We start from the raw sequence: 14,367 nt of genomic DNA on the forward strand, positions 1-14,367 counted from the left end.
AGAGATGCTCTGCTCAGAATTCTCTGTCTGTTACTGAGAAGATGATGGAAAAGGTTTGCTATTACCAAACCTATTTCTCCCACCATTATTGTTATTGAAGCCTTGTAGAGGCTTCTGTTGATCCTTCCATGAGAAATTTGGGTGATTCCTCCACGAAGGATTATAGGTGTTTCCATAGGCTTCTCCCATGTAATTCACCTCTTAAATTGTAGGATTCTCAAGGTCATAAGCTTTACCTTCAGAGGAGGCATCTTTAGCTTGCATTCCAGTCAGACTCTGAGAAATCATATTGACTTGCTGAGTCAATATTTTGTTCTGAGCCAATATAGCATTCAGAGTATCAATCTCAAGAACTCCTTTTTTCTGAGTTGTCCCATTATTCACAAGATTTCTTTCAGAAGTGTACATGAATTGGTTATTTACAACCATTTCAATGAGTTCCTGGATTTCTGCAGGCGTTTTCAGATAAAGAGATCCACCGAAAGGGTGGTCAAATGACATCTTGGATAACTCAGACAGACCATGATTGAATATACATATGATGCTCCATTCTGAAACATGTCAGAAGGACACCTTTTGGTTAATTGTTTGTTTCTTTCCCAAGCTTCATAGAGGGATTCACCTTCTTTCTGTCTGAAGGTTTGGACATCCACTCTGAGCTTACTCATCTTTTGAGGTGGAAAGAATTTTGTCAATAAAGCATTGACCAACTTGTCCCAAAAGTTCAGGCTTTCTCTAGGTTGTGAGTCCAACCATGTTCTAGCTCTGTCTCTTACAGCAAAACGGAAAAGCATAAGTCTGTAGACCTCGGGATCAATCCCATTGGTCTTAACAGTATCATAGATCTACAAGAATTCAGATAAGAACTGATGAGGATCTTGATGGGCTGAATTCACTACCCTTCCCCAATAATATTGATGAATCCACTCTTGGCAAGCGCACCAAAATTATCGTCAAGTATTAACCCACAGTGGAGTGGGATCGTATCCACAGAGATTGGTAGATTTGAGCAATTTTAATCAATTGGTGAATTAGTCAAGCTCAACAGAATAAGTTGTGTGTGCAGAATTATAAATGGCAGAAACATAAATGACAAAGGAAATGAAAGAAAGCAATAAAATACAGAAATGGAAATAACAAGAATATAAAGGGGAATGGGATTTTGCAGAATGTAAGTAAAGCTATAAAAGAATGGGAGAGATAAGAATGGGGGAATTCATTGAGATCAGGATATATTATCTCTTTGGATTAATTCCAGCTCATATCCTCTTCAATCATGAAACTCATTGACCTCTTGGCAATCATGATTGATTGAGCCCCAATCCCTTGGTGACTCAATCTCTGAGATCTTGATCAATAGCCAATTCCTTGGTCTAATTGCTCATGAAGAGAGATATGCTTGGTCCCTGATTATACCACACATCATTATAGGTCCAGGTAGAGGGAGGATTGTATGTCACCATATCCAAACACCAAAACCCAGATTCTACTCAAGTGTGAGAAGGGATTTCTAGCATGGTTTTATGTTTTCTTTTCCAAGGTTCCCATGAAACCCATTTTGCATTCAATTTCTTTTCCAAGTTAATTGAACACTAAGCATTAAAATCGAAATTCCTTCTAGCAAATCAAAGAGAAGATGAAGAGAAGAAGAAATTCACTATCATTAATCCATCAAGTACAATAGAGCTTCCTCTCTCAATGAGAGGGAATTTAGCTACTCATAGCTCAGAGAGAAAGTACAAAAGATGGAAGAGATGAAGTGTGAAAACTAAAGGTGAAATCCCCCAAAAACTAAACTCTGTGACTTGCTAACCCCTTTTCCAATACTTCCAAGGGTATTTATACTACTCTTAGATCTAGAAAATAAAAGAAAATTACAAAGTGAAAAGAAAATTACATTTTGGAGGGAAAAAAAACTCAACAAATGTGATCTTCCAGCTGGCGTGTCTCTGGCGTGTCATGCTCCTTCTATTTCTGATTTGGCGTGCCACACCTCTTCATTCAAGTGGCACGCCATCCTCTGTTTCACCCTTGGCATTCCATGACTTCGAGCCTAAGTGGCACGCCCAGGACATTTTAAAGGGCAAAGTAGCCTGGCGTGCCATGCCTTCGAACCAAAGTGGCACGCCCAAGGCATTTTAAAAGGGCAAAGCAACCTGCCGTGCCACGCCTTCGAACCAAAGTTGCACGCCCAAGGTCATTTCCCTTATCTCTATGCTTCTGGAGATTTGTACCAGCGTGGCACGCCCAGGGTCTGGCGTGCCACACCCTTCTTAAAGATTCATCCCCTTGCCGGCATGCCACGCCTCGTCATCGAAGTGGCACGCCTGAGTTCATTAGCTCCTCTTCTTCCTCTCTGGAAAGTACAACCAGCGTACCACGCCATGAGACTGGCGTGTCACACCCTTCATTTGCTTCATCTTCTTACTGGCGTGCCACGCCTCATCTCCCAAGTGGCACGCCTGAGTTCACTGGCCCTTTAATTCTTCTTCTGGAAAAGACTCCTAGCGTGCCACGCCATGAGACTAGCGTGTCACGCCCTTCATTTGCCATGGTCCCAGAGGTTGATGTGCCACGCTTGGATGTTCAAGTGGCACGACAAAGTGAGATAATTAAGCTGGCGTGCCACGCCTTCGATACCAAGTGGCACGCCCAGCTTTATTTGGCCTCCTTAGGTGCTGGCGTGCCGCGCCTTGTTGCTCAAGTGGCACGCCTTAGTGGGACTTCTTGAGCTAGCATGCCACGCCTTCGATACCAAGTGGCACACCCAACTTTTGCATTGTCTCATTGTTCACTAGCGTGCCATGCCTTGTTATTCAAGTGGCATGCCCATTCAATTGTGGGTCTTATAGGCTTGGCGTGCCACACCTTGGTCCTCAAGTGGCACGCCCAAGTGAACTCTGGGGTTGGCGTGCCACGCCTTCGACACAACGTGGCACGCCATAGTGATGGCTCTTCTAGTAACGAGTTCGCGTGCCACGCCCTACTCCTGGCGTGCCACGCCCCTTTGATGGTCTTCAATTTTGCTCTCTGGAATGTTGTACCAGTGTGCCACGCCCAGCTTCTGGTGTGCCATGCCAATACATTTTTGTGGTGTTTGTTCCAAGTGGCACGCCTGCTTCACACGCCCCACTTGTTTTGTTGTTTTCTTTCCTATTTTTAATGTCTTCTCCACCTGAAATCCAGCACAAAGTCATTTCAAAGCAATGTACTATGATATTTATCAATTAAGGTATGAATTGCAATGATCAAATGAGATTATGCCTCTTCTATGGTCCTTTTTATGCAAGAAAAAGGGTAGATGATGTAAGTCATCACAACACCAAACTTAAGCTTTGCTTGTCCCAAGCAAATCAATGTGAGTGGTATTTTTGGTGAATTGAGACTTGACCTTGAATGTATGCACTATATAACTAGGAATTGGACTAAGTGCTCAACACATGCATGAGTGCTTTGAATATCACAAAGAGCTCCTAGATCCTTAAGGGTTTCTCTAAGTATGTGTCTTAGGGGTCCTTTTCATTGATTGTCACCTTGAAGTAGTAAGGTTTAACTCTTTCTTTCTCTGTTATGCTTTTTTTCTGTTTATTAACCATGACTCTAAGTATTTTTGTCTCAAGACAACCCTTTAGTTAGGCTTTCAATCAACACTCCCAAGTCAGTTGACTTTAGGGTGCTAGGTGTTGAAACACCCCTGAGAATTTACTTGCCCAAGCTTCTTCTTGACACATCTTCACCACAAGCATCTACTAGGGATTCTAACTCTTTTTGAGTTTTTTAATGTTTCTCTTCCCTCCTTAGTAGTTGATGCTCAGAGCCTTGGGTCTTTTTTGCTTACTACTTCTTGGTTCTATAGATATTCAAGGAACACCCCTCAACTTCTACTTGTCATGCCTTCTAGGACTAGTTACTTTTCATGACTCATTTTTTTTTCACTTCATTCAATGTTCTTCACTTAGTCTTTTGTTCCTTAGTTCTTTGGAATAAGCTTTCTTGTTCTTAGTCTCATTCACTCTTGTTCACACTCACAACAACTCTTATGGAAACAAACTCTACTTTATTGATGAAAATGAAGATTATAGTTATCATTGCATTTTCTTTCTTGCATGTCAAAGGACTCACAAAAGACTTCAAGTAGAATAAAACATAAGCTATCCTAACATCATCAATTATTCTCAATCATAAGGTAAACAGATAAAAAGAAAAAAAAACTTAAGCAGAACTCATAAATTTGGAAAATGTCAACCATGGAACTCAACAACCTTATGCAGCTTCTTCAATTCATTGGCCCCTTGCCTTTGTCCTTCTTCTTGGAGGGGGAGGAGTCATCTCCACCCTTTTTGGAGAATCCTTCTTGTGCTTTCTTGTCCTTAGGCTTCCAGAAACCCAGCCTCACCATATAATTTCTTTCATCTTCCTTATGCTTAGCTAGGATCTCCTCTTGTCTAGCACTCGATTCTTCTAGCCCTTGCATGAAAGATGGGCTACAGCATTACACAGGTGATTCAGCTTCGCCTGTGTGTTGATATCATATTGTCTCCTTGAAATGGTCCGGGCATCATAGAGATGCCTGAACTCAGTAAGGTTCCTCTGTTGTCATTTATTTTGCTCCACCACCTTGTTAAGTGCACTTCGCACCTCACCCCAATCAAACTCCTCTTGCTGCTCCTTCCTTGCTTGCTCAAAACTTTCTTGGAGGTTATGTATTTTCTCATTCACTTGGTTCCATTGCTCCCTTTGGATACTTTGAAATTGGTTGACATCTTCCCTCAATTGATGCAGATCTCCCTTCATTTGGTGCATGTCTCCTTGCAGTTGCTCCCAGTTTATTCCTTCAGGAAATTGTTGGTATTGTTGGTATGGTGGTGGTTAAAGCACCAGAAATTGTGGTTGCTCCTCTGCCTCCTCTTCCTCTTGTTGTTGTGGTGGTGGCACATGAGCGTGAGCTCTATGCTCTCTAGCCCTTTGAAGTGGATTGACAGCCAACACCTTGGCCATCTTCTTGGCAGTTATAGGCTTATCTTGCTTCACCAACACATCATCAATCACCTTCTTAACTCCAGTGTCATCACATAGCTCTTGTATGATGTTGGGAAATGTCAATCTTGTGCTCTCGTTAGTGCTTTTCAGTATCTTGTTGATGTTGTTGGTAATCAACTCCCCATAATTCACGCCTTCTCCCTTCATTATACTGTATATAAGTACAGTCCTCTCCTTGGTCACCTCAGATGTGTTTGATGTAGGGATCAAAGATCTTCTCACAAAGTCTAACCACCCCCTAGCTTGGGGGCTCAAGTCCCTTCTCCTCAGCTGGTTGGGTTTTCCATCTTTATCATTGATCCACTGCACATTTAGTACAGAAATTTTATTCAGGATTTCATCAAATCCTAGGTCTGGTTGCTTCATCCTCTCCTCATAACTTCGAGTGGAGTTGACCCTTTTCACCATCAACACCCTTTCTATGTTAGAGGGACTATAGTCAATGGTCTTCCCCCTCACATAGCTAATATACCAATAAGTTTGCCCTAGCTGTGGCACAGCATTGGCATAAAACTCCCTTACCACACCTTCCACCACTTTCTTTGGTGGGTTGCAGAAGAGTGCCCAACCCCTGTTGTTGATCTCAATATTGATCTCAAGGTGCTTATTCCTTCCTAGTTGAAAGCCGACCTCTGGGATAATCTCCCTCTCACTCACCCAACCATAGAATTGGTTTTGTTTGAATGCTGAGAGGAATTTGTACTCATTGAAGTTTGAGCTTGAGGAACCTGAGGTTGGTTCTTTGGTCTTTCTTTTCTTTGAGGTTGAGGATCTTGGTGGTGCCATTGGATGGAGAAAGAGTGTGTGTTTGAAGGTTCTGAGATATTAATGGAGTGTTGCGAAGAAACACAAGCAAAACAAGGTTTTACCCCAACACCAAACTTAGCACTTGATTGTCCCAATCAAGTAGAGAGATAAAGAAAAAGAAGAACGAGAGAAGAAAGAAAGGTCTCTGTGAGTTTGTTATGTGGATGGAAAGGGGAGGGTAAGGGATTTATAGGAGTGAAGGGTGTGGTTTAATGGTGAGAAAAGAAGGGAATTCAATGTTTTCCACTTGGGGAGTGGCACCTAGCGTGGGAAGAGGCGCCAACCCTTATCCCGCTGTGCTCTCTGAAGATGTTGAGTTCCAAAGTGTAAGTACACTTTGACCTCCTTGTTATCTATCAAGTGGGCCCCATTCAATCTCCTGAAAAAAAAAGAAAACAAAAACCCCATTAGTAATGACAAAATGATCATCTACATTCCTTTTTAATGCTATTAAATGGGATTGCAACTGATGGGTGTCCCTTGGGACACCAAACTTAATTCATTGGCATCTCAATAAATTGGGTTCATCATTGGGTTTTTAATGTGTTCATGGGGAAGAAATAATTTCAATCCTTTCACATTCTTTGCGTCTAATCTTCCCTGAACACATTAAAATTCTTATTCAAGCCTCCACCAATGTATTAAATGCTTCCACATTGAGTGGAATTGGGCTTGCTGATTGATTCTCATATGGTAGTGGCCACACCAAACTTAATCTCTGGGCTTACTCCTAAAAATTTTAGTTTATCCAAATGCTTGTAAGCCTAGATCAAGTTGGTGAGTGGCCACACCAAACTTAGCTTTTTAGCTAGTTCTTAGCCAAATCACTCATCATCATTAGTAAATGCTTTCATCCAGCTGCACTTCCAAAAAAATAGCACACAATTTAACTCACAATGCTATCTTAACTATCAAAACTGAAATTAAATTCCTAAGCTAATATTTACAATCTACTTCTAATAAAGCAATAAATCAAAAGGATATAAAGTGTTGGGTTGCCTCCCAACCAGGGCTTCTTTATCGTCACTAGCTTGGTGTTCTTCCTTTTTCAGTTGAGATGGTAGCTCACTCTTCTTTCATCCAGTGAGTCCCCCAGGTAATGCTTGAGTCTATGGCCATTTGCAGTGAAGGTTCTCTGTGTTTTGTCCTCCATGAGCTCCACTTGACCATAGGGGTACACTTTGATGATGGTGAAGGGTCCAGACCATCTAGACTTAAGCTTCCTAGGGAAGAACCTAAGTCTAGAATTGTACAATAACACCTTTTGTCCTTCAGTGAACTCCCTCTTTGCTATCTTTTGATCATGCCATCTTTTTGTGTTCTTTTTGTAGATCTTTGCATTTTCATATGCTTGGTTCCTAAATTCTTCCAGCTCGTTGAGTTGCCTCAGCCTCTTTTCTCCAGCAGCTTGCTCATCAAAATTCAGTAGTTTTAGAGCCCAGAAGGCTCTATGCTCCAGTTCAACTGGCAATTGGCAAGCCTTACCAAACACTAGTTGGTATGGTGACATCCCAATGGGGGTCTTGAAGGCTATTTTGTAGGCCCATAAAGCATCGTCTAGTTTCTTAGACCAGTCCTTCCTTGAGCTTCCAATAGTTTTTTCGAGAATCCTTTTTAGCTCCCAGTTGGAAATCTCTGCTTGCCCGTTGGTTTGCGGATGATAAGGGGTTGCCAATTTGTGTTTGACTCCATATCTGAGAAGGAGTGCTTCCAGTTGTTTATTGCAAAAATGTGTCCCTCCATCACTAAGAGTGCTCTGGGAACTCCGAACCTGCTGAAAATGTTCTTTCTTAAGAAGCTCATTACAACCTTGTTGTCATTTGTGGTGGTGGCAATAGCCTCCACTCATTTTGACACATAATCTACAGCCACAAGTATATAACTATTTGAGTAGGAGGATGGGAAAGGCCCCATGAAGTCAATCCCTCATACATTGAATAGTTCTAGCTCCATTATAAATCTCTGTGTCATCTCATTATTCCTGGGTAAATTGCCAGCCCTCTGGCATTCATCACACCTTAACATCAAGTTCTTTGCATCCTTGTAAATGCTTGGCCAGTAAAATCCACATTGGAGCACCTTGGCTGCTGTTCTTTCTCTACTAAAGTGGCCTCCATATGTAGATCTATGACATTGCCAAAGCACCTCTTGTCCTTCTCCATGGGATATATACCTTCTCAAGATCCCATCAGCACACTTTTTGAACAAGCATGGCTCATCCCAGATATAGTATTTGGCATCCTTAATGAGCTTTCTCTTCATATGTTTGTTGATGTTAGTTGGTAGTTCCCCAATGGCCTTGAAATTGGCTATGTTAGTAAACCAAGGGGTCTTTTGTATAATCATCAATTGCTCATCCGGGAAGTTTTCATTCACTGCAAGATGGTGTGCTCCTTCTTCCTATTGTAGAATCCTTGAGAGGTGGTCAGCAACTTTGTTCTCTGCTCCACTCCTATCCTTATTTTCGATGTCAAACTCTTGGAGTAGCAGGATCCATCTTATTAGCCTTGGCTTGGATTCTTGTTTTGTAAGCAAGTATTTGAGTGCCACATGATCAGTGAATACAATTACTTTAGAACCAATGAGATATGATCTAAATTTATCAAAAGCAAAGACAATTGCTAGTAATTCCTTCTCTGTAGTGGTGTAGTTCCTTTGATTTTCATTAAGGACCTTGCTGGCATAATAAATGACATGCACCAATTTATCCTTCCTCTGTCCTAAAACAGCACCCATAGTAAAATCTGATGCATCACATATTAACTCAAAGGGTAGATTCCAACATGGTGGTGCTATGATAGGTGCAGAGGAAAGTTTGTTCTTAAGCTCCTCAAAAGCTAACATGCATTCATGATCAAAAACAAAAGGCACATTAGAGACAAGTAGGTTGCTCAATGGCTTGGCTACCTTGGAGAAGTCTCTAATAAACCTCCTATAAAAACCAGCATGTCCCAAAAAGCTTCTGATTGCTTTGACATTGCAAGGTGGAGGTAACTTTTCGATCACCTCTACCTTTGCCATGTCTACTTCTATGCCCTTCTTTGAGATTTTATGACCAAGGACCACTCCTTCTGTAACCATGAAATTGCATTTTTCCAAGTTTAAAACAAGGTTGGTCTCTTGGCATCTCTTTAGCACCAGGGCTAAGTGATGCAAGCAATCAGAATATGTGTTACCAAATACAGAGAAGTCATCTGAAGAGCGGATATTTTATACGCTTTTTAGGGGTAATTTCATTTTAGTATGTTTTAGTTAGTTTTTAGTAGATTTTTATTAGTTTTTAGGCAAAAATCATATTTCTGGACTTTACTATGAGTTTTTGTGTTTTTCTATGATTTCAGGTATTTTCTGGCTGAAATTGAGGGAGCTGAGCAAAAATCTGATTCAGGCTGAAAAAGGACTGCTGATGCTATTGGATTCTGACCTCTCTGCACTCGGAATGGATTTTTTGGAGCTACAAGAGTCCAATTGGCGTGCTCTCCATTGGGTTGGAAAGTAGACATCTAGGGCTTTCCAGCGATATATAAGGCTTCGTTTGGTTGATGTATTTGATGAGACATAGACACAGAGACACAGACATTAAAGACATGGACATAAAATATTTGTGTCTATGTATTGTGTTTGGCAAAAATAAGAAACAAGACACATATATTTAAAAAAGACTGAATTACCCTTCATTCAACCACAAGTTTTACCATCATTACAATACACCTATTATCCCAAACAATGCATGCCATCACCATTAAATTTTTATTTCTTCTAATAATTTTTTATTTCTTCTAATACCATCTTAAATTATCATTTAAATATTAAATATATAATTATTCTTGAAAAAAAATATAAAATTAAAGTTTAGAATTTATCAAAGATTAATCAAAATTTAAATAAATAAAAAAATTAAATGTACAAATTTTTTTTTGAAAAAAATAGAAAAGTAAATTTAGTTGTAGAATCTAAAAGAAAAAGAGAAAAAAAAGATTTGGAAAGATAAGAAGATAAATTTTAAAAACTCAATAAGGGTAAAAGAGTAAAAAATTAGTGTCTCACAAGTTGTGTCTCAATGTCTCACCAAATTGGAGGTACACAAATTTAGTGTCTCCGTGTCCATCCGTGTCCTTCCGTGTCCTTCAAAAATCTGTATCTCACCAAACCAAACAGCAGAGATGTGTCACCGTGTACCACTATGTCTATGTCTCAGTGTCTATGTCTCTCAAACCAAACGCTGCCTAATAGTTCATACTTTGCGCGAAAATAGACAACGTAAACTGGCGTTCAACGCCAGTTCCATGTTGCAGTCTGGCGTTCAGTGCCAGAAACAGGTTACAAGTTGGAGTTCAATGCCAGAAACAGGTTACAACCTAGCGTTCAACTCCAGAAACAGCCCAGGCACGTGAGAAGCTTAAGTCTCAGCCCCAGCACACACTAAGTGGGCCCCAGAAGTGGATTTTTGCACTATCCATCTTAGTTTACTCGTTTTCTATAAACCTAGGTTACTAGTTTAGTATTTAAACAACTTTTAGAGACTTATTTTGTATCTCATGACATTTTTAGATCTGAATTTTATACTCTTTGATGGCATGAGTCTCTAAACTCCATTGTTGGTGGTGAGGAGCTCTGCAGCGTCTCGATGAATTAATGCAATTATTTCTGTTTTCCATTCAAGCATGCTTGTTCCTATCTAAGATGTTCATTCGCGCTTCACTATGAAGAAGATGATGATCCATGACACTCATCACCTTCTTCAATCCACGAACGTGTGCCTGACAACCACCTCCGTTCTACATCAGATTGAATGAGTATCTCTTAGATTTCTTAATCAGAATCTTCGTGGTATAAGCTAGACTTGATGGCGACATTCATGAGAATCCAAAAAGTCTAAACCTTATCTGTGGTATGCCGAGTAGGATTCAAGGATTGAATGGTTGTGACGAGCTTCAAACTCGCGATTGTTGGGCGTAGTGACAAACTCAAAAGGATCAATGGATCTTATTCGGACATGATCGAGAACCAACAGATGATTAGCCGTACTGTGACAGAGCATTTGGACCATTTTCATTGAGAGGATAGGAAGTAGCCATTGACAACGGTGACACCCTACACACAGCTTGCCATGGAAGGAACTTTGCACTTTTGAAAGTGAGGAAGCATTATGTTACAGAAATTCAGAAGACAAAGTATCTCCAAAACTCCAACATATTCTCCATTATTGAGTAACAATTATTTATTTTATGCCCTTTCACTTTTTACAATTGAACTTGAAAAACACTGTTGTTGGCATCCTGACTAAGAATAATAAGATAACCATAGCTTTCTTCAAACCAACAATCTCCGTGGGATTTGACCCTTACTCACGTAAGGTATTACTTGGACGACCCAGTGCACTTGCTGGTTAGTTGTGCGGATTGCAAAAGTGTGATTGTAATTTCGTGCACCAAGTTTTTGGCGCCGTTGCCGGGGATTGTTCGAGTTTGGACAACTAAAGGTTTATTTTGTTGCTTAGATTAGGAATAAATTATTTTTGATGCTATAAGTCATTAAATCTGAGTCCTTTATTTTATTTTCAAAAATTTTTCAAAAATATTATTGTTTCCTTATTAATTTTTAATTTTTATGTGAGTTTAGTTTTATATTTTAAATTTGGTGTCAATTGCATATTTTATATTTTCCTTTAAATTTTCGAATTGCATGTTATTTATTTTTCCTTGATCTTCAAATTGTTCTTGTCAAATTTTCTTGTTTGATCTTTGGTTTTTCCTATTTTTGTGTGTATTTCGTGTTTTCCTTGTGCTTTTTCAAAATTTTAGTTTTCAAAAATATATTTTTTATATACAATATTAAAACACGTTACATTTATAGCTCAGTTGGCTAGAGCGTTGGCTTATGTTCTTGGCAATTGGGTATCTTCTTTTTAAAATCTTTTTCAAAAATAATTTTCCTTTGATTGAATCTTGTGCCAAACTTTAAGTTTGGTATTTTTTTTTAATTTTCTTTAATTTTCAAAAATTTATTTTGGTTTTCTAAAAATTTTAAGTTTGGTGTTCTTTCTTTTGTTCTTGTTGTTCTTGTGAATCTTCAAGGTGTTCTTGAGTCTTTCTTGTGTTTTGATCTTAAAATTTTTAAGTTTGGTGTTCCTTGGTGTTTTCCCTCCAAAATTTTCGAAAACAAGGAGCATTAGATCTAAAAATTTTTAAGTCTTGTGTCTTCTGTGTGTTTTTCTCTTTCATCATAAAATTCAAAATTCAAAAAATATCTTTTCTAACTAATTTTAAGCCATTTTTTCGAATTTAAAAAAAATTAGATTTCAATTTCAAAAATATCCTAACCACTTTCTCTCTCCTCACTTTTTCGAAAATCTTCATAAAATATTTTAATTTTTTTTAGTTTATTTTCGTTTTTATTTATTTTTATTTTCATTGTCGTCTTTATTTTATCTTATTTTATTATTATTATTTCAAAATTTTTCTATATAATAAAATAAATAAAATAAATTCACATCATCTCCCTTTCTCCATTATGGACTTAAGTGGAAATGAACAGTCCAGAAAGACTCTGGGGTCATATGCTAACCCCACTACTTCATATGGGAGTAGTATCTGTATACCCTCCATTGGAGTCAGTAGTTTTGAGTTGAATCCTCAGCTCATTATCATGGTACAGCAAAGTTGCCAGTATTTCGGTCTTCCACACGAAGAACCTATAAAGTTTCTGGCACAATTTTTATAAATTGCTGACACAGTACATGATAAGGAAGTAGATCAAGATGTCTACAGATTATTACTATTTTCATTTGCTGTAAAGGACCAAGCTAAGAGGTGGTTAAATAACCAACCTAAGGACAGCATAAAGACATAGAAACAGCTGTTAGAAAAATTCTTGAATCACTATTTTCCTCCAAAACGGTGATACAGCTAAGGCTGAGCATCCAAGGCTTCAAACAAGGAGATAATGAATCCCTTTATGATGCTTGGGAGAGATACAGAGAGATGCTAAGAAAAAGGCCCCTTTGAAATGTCTTTAGAGTGGGTGCAGTTAGACATCTTCTACTATGAGCTTACAGAAAGAGCTCAGATTTCTCTAGACCACTCAACTGGTGGATCTATACACATGAGAAAGACAATAGAAGAAGCTCAAGAGCTTATTGATACAGTTGCTAGAAATCAGCATCTGTACCTAAGCAGTGAATCTTCCATCAACGAAGAGGCTAAAACAGTAATTGCTGAACTCAGTCCTGCAGATCAAGCTGCTGAATTCAATCAGCAATTAGATTTTCTAACAAAACAGTTAGCCGAATTCAAGGAGATATTACAAGAAACAAGAATGGCTAATATGAATATGGAAATACAGTTGAAGCAAACAGAATAGCAGTTATCAAAACAAATAACAGAAGAGTGCCAAGCAGTTCAATTAAGAAGTGGAAAAACATTAAATACCTCACTTCAAGGTAGCAGGAAGCTAATAAATGAGCAAACCACCCAAAATCATCTGAGGACAATAAGAGCCCAGAGAAGAATAATCCTGGAGCTCAAACGCCAGAAAATGGGTGGAAAGCTGGTGTTGAACGCCCAAACCATGCTCAGTCCTGGTGTTCAACGCTAGAAACAAGCAAGGAATTGGCGTTGAACGCCCAAAGGAAGCACAGTTCTGGCGTTTAAATGCCAGAAACAGGTAAGGAGTTGGCGTCTAACGCCACTCCAGCTTCCACCCCTGGCATTCAAACGCCAGTGGGAGATCAGACACATACAAGTGCTGATAGCAACCCCTCTAAAAAGGCTTCTCAACCCACATCTGTAGGCAATAAACCTACAGCAACTAAGGTTGAAGAATACAAAGCCAAAATGCCTTATCCTCAGAAACTCCGCCAAGTGGAACAGGATAAGCAATTTGCCTGCTTTGCAGACTATCTCATGACTCTTGAAATAAAGATTCCGTTTGCAGAGGCACTTGAGCAAATACCCTCTTATGCTAGGTTCATGAAAGAGATCTTAAGTCATAAGAAGGATTGGAGGGAAACTGAAAAAGTTTACCTCACTAAAGAATGCAGTACAGTCATTCTGAAAAGCTTACTTGAGAAGCTTAAAGATCCCGGAAGCTTTATGATACCATGCACATTAGAGGGTACTTGTACCAAGCAAACTCTATGTGATCTTGGGGCAAGTATCAACCTAATACCTGCATCTACTATCAAAAAGCTTGGGTTGACTGATGAAGTTAAACCAACCCGGATATGTCTCTAACTTGCTGATGTCTCCATTAAATACCCATCAGGCTTGATTGAAGACATGATTGTCAAGGTTGGGCCATTTGCCTTTCCCACTGACTTTGCGGTGCTAGAAATGGAGGAGCACAAGAGTGCAACTCTCATTCTAGGAAGACCTTTCCTAGCAACTGGCCGAACCCTTATTCACATTCAAAAAGGGGAAGTAACCCTGAGAGTCAATGAGGATGAGTTCAAGTTGAATGTTATCAAAGCTATGTAGCATCCAGACACCCCAAATGACTGCATGAGCATTGATATTATTG

At 39.3% G+C, this 14,367-nt stretch overlaps 1 non-coding gene across 1 annotated transcript; it reads left to right on the forward strand.

Annotated features, from left to right (window-relative positions):
* Positions 1–558: 558 nt before the first annotated feature.
* Positions 559–662, forward strand: LOC112798806 (small nucleolar RNA R71). The gene has a single exon (XR_003200403.1). It is a non-coding gene; the product is annotated as a small nucleolar RNA R71 (small nucleolar RNA).
* The last annotated feature ends 13,705 nt before the right edge of the window (positions 663–14,367 follow it).

This window comes from Arachis hypogaea, chromosome 4 (assembly GCF_003086295.3).
Source record: "Arachis hypogaea cultivar Tifrunner chromosome 4, arahy.Tifrunner.gnm2.J5K5, whole genome shotgun sequence".
Taxonomy (NCBI): Eukaryota; Viridiplantae; Streptophyta; class Magnoliopsida; order Fabales; family Fabaceae; genus Arachis; species Arachis hypogaea.